This window comes from Tamandua tetradactyla, chromosome 8, assembly GCF_023851605.1.
Source record: "Tamandua tetradactyla isolate mTamTet1 chromosome 8, mTamTet1.pri, whole genome shotgun sequence".
Lineage (NCBI taxonomy): Eukaryota > Metazoa > Chordata > Mammalia > Pilosa > Myrmecophagidae > Tamandua > Tamandua tetradactyla.
Genome location: NC_135334.1, coordinates 45,703,847 through 45,707,377, shown reverse-complemented (window position 1 = coordinate 45,707,377; position 3,531 = coordinate 45,703,847).

Here is a 3,531-nt window from a genome sequence, read left to right as displayed (position 1 = left end):
GAGTCCTAAACATAAAGACTAAAACTATACATACACATGTATATTTTGCATGGGCAGGCTCTGGGAATCAAAAAAGCCATATATTTTTTGAAAAAATTATATATGTATTTGTATGCTTAAGTTAGGCAAAATTTCTTAAAATAAATTTTGAAATTAATTACAAAAACAGACTATAGACTGAGAGAAAATATTTACAATACTGATTACCTGAAAAATCCAGATATCCCTAGTATTTAAAATAATTTTCACAAATCGATAGTGGAAAAGACAGGCAAATCTTACAAATGCTGGCAAAGTCTTGAACAAACACTTCCCCAAAAAAGATATTCAAATAATAAATGAACACATAAAAATGTGTTCAACAGCATGAGAACCAAAGGCCAGGCGTGCCCCTCCTCCGTTATGGGAACTCGTCTGCCTGGAGCCACCTGCCTGATCGGGACACACTTTAAAGGTCCATTGTCCCCCTCGGGTGGGGGGAACCCTGTTGAAACTTCATTGTCACACCCTGTGGACCTAACCCTTTATATGCCTCTCTCTCTCTCATTCAATGCTGACTTCCATTCCCTGGCGGGCCACCACGGGGAACAGTCTTCTTCTGTTCATAAAGCCCTAATTAAACCCATGGGTAACACCGTGCCATGCATGATCCTGAGTTGTAACAAACAGCATTACTTGATATTCATTAGTTAGAACACTTTGCTTATTCCCCATTAAAATCAGACTGAGATACCAATTCATACTCATACATTAGCTATATTAAAAACCGACAGCACCAAATGCTGTTGAAAACACAGAGCAACAGGAGCTTTCATACATTGCCCTTGGGAATGAGGATGATATAACCACTCTGGAAGAGTGTTTGCGGTTTCTTATACATTTAAACATATACCAACACAAGTCCCAGCAATTCATCTGTGAAGATATAAGCACCAAAGAAATGAAAATATACATCCAAAAAAGAGTTAATCAAGATGTCAATAGCAAGATTACTCATAATAGTAGCAAACTGGGGGTAATCTAAAAGTCTGTGTACAGTGTAAGCAATATTGTTATTATGTTCATGCAATGGAAAACTGCTAAGCAATAAAACAATACTGAACTGATACACACAACACATGGAAGAGTCTCCAAAGCATTACATTGAGTGAATGAAGTGAGACACAAAAGAAAATATGCAATATGATTCCATTTATATGAAGTTCAATAATTGGCAATGATAGCTCAAGTGATATAAACCGGAAAACTGAGGTTATTTGTGGGGTCATGGAAATCAAGTAAAAGCAGCCATAGATGAACTTTCAGGGGTGATGAAAATCTTTCATATCTTGATTAGGATGATATTTAAACATGAGTATATATTTTTCAAAACTTAACTTTTTTATTTAGTATATGTACAGCTTGCTGTACATAAATTTTACCTTAATTTAAAAATAGCAAAGGATCTGAGAATGTTCCAGTTTTGTATCTAGAGTGCAAGACAGATTTAAGCTTAGTCTAATATTCAGGAGGAGAGATAACTAACTTTTATGTAAGTGTAACCAGTTTTTAAAGTGTGTGAATAAAGATGAAGGTTTTAGGCTAGGGAGGAAGGAAACAGTAAATGCTTTGTTTCAGATTTGTTGAAGTCATGTCCTGGGCTTTGTCTCCAAAAAGAAAATGGTGAGTCCAATTTCTATTTAACTTTTATGTTTTAGACCATTGTTTTAGTAGGTACTCAAAATTATTTAACATACTCTTTGCTTATGGTATCCAAATCTCTATAATCATTGCATTATAAAGAATTCAGGGATCTTCACAATTCATTTAGATGGCTTGATGGTGATGTCCATTACAACACGTTACATTTTCATGTTTACCTGGGGGGGAGATATTGGTATCTCCACTTGAGAAGGAGACTTTTTCATTGTGCTCTTCACCCCTGTTATATATTGTTATTCTGTGGTCTGTCTTTTAAGAAATCTGTGTTATATTTTAACTAACGTCTTGGCCTAGGGATGGATAGACATTCTCTGAACACGAAGAGTCCAGGAACTGAGGCCTGGAACAGATGAAGAATACTTATTAGAGTGAAAGTAAGAATTAGTACATAGAAATAAATACTTTAGAGGAGAGAACTTATTTATTCAAAATGAAGGTCAAGAGCAAAGCCTGGGAATTGGATTTAGTTCGCTTGGGGGCATGAAATTAAACTATGAATTCAATGCACAAACTGAACTGAAATTGCAAGTTGTGTGCTTCGTAGAAACTTGTTCAAAGAATAGGGCTCTATATTATTAGAATGTATTTAGAGAGATAAGAGGAACACCATGTTGTTTCAGGGAAGTAGGTGTGATTTCCTAGAAGGTGCTTAGAATATGCCGTTTATTCTAATAGGCAAGCTGACATCAACTGTTTGACCCTATGGGATCCATTTCCCTTTTTACAGGAAATATATTCTCTATAAAACACTCATGTTCACGATTGAGGGAAGGGAAACAGTCATTTCCTTTTTTCACAAACGTAAGAAACTAGAGAAATGCATTACACCAGATTGAAAGGATTATGTAATCTAGAAAAGCCATGTTTTCATTCTGATCCATCTTTTGGAGGCAGCAGTTTCTTTTGTTTCTTTTAATCCCTGTTCAGCACTCTAGGTTGGAAATTTGATTAAATGATCCCTTTAGAGATGTGACACACCTGATTGTGGGTATTAACCTTTGAATAGAGGGAGATGTGACTCCACTCATTCCAGGTGGGTCTTGATTAGTTTACTGGAATCCTTTAAAAGAGGAAATATTTTGGAAAAAGCTTCAGAGCCTCAAGAACCACAAGAGCTTAGTGAGCCCACATAGCCAGAGATCATTGGAGATGAAGAAGGAAAATGCCCATGGAGCTTCATGAAACAAGAAGCCTAGAGAGAAAGTTAGCAGATGTTGTCATGTTCGCCATGTGCCTTTCCAGTTGAGAGAGAAACCTTAAACTTCAGTGGCTTTCTTGGACTAAGGTATCTTTCCCTGGATGCCTTAGATTGGACATTTCTATAGCCTTGCTTTAATACTGGACATCTTTCATGGCCTTAAAACTGTAAATGTGCAACTTAATAAGTTCCCATTTCTAAATGCTGTTCCATCTCTGGTATGTTACCTTTTAGCAGCTTTCAAACTAGAACATACACTTGCACCTCTAATCAAGGATGGATGGCTGATATGAGAATGAGAGTAAAATGAATTTGAGCTCAGTATCATTTTCATGCTGAATGTCACACACCATCTAAATTAAATATCAGAGCAGTTTGGGATAAATAAAGGTATGTGTCAATTTTAGCTGAATAGGATGGCAGTATAAAGTTACCCAAACATTAAGTTTTACATTGATTGTTTATTTCAAAATAAATTCCTTTTAAATATAAAAACATATACAGAATTTGATATTGTGTAAGTGTTGCTCAAATCCTGATATGGTATGCAAATATAAATGTCATATTGTCTCATTAGCCATGTATGAATCTTTAATACAATAAAGCTCAAGTCTAATTTGTGTTTGTGCATA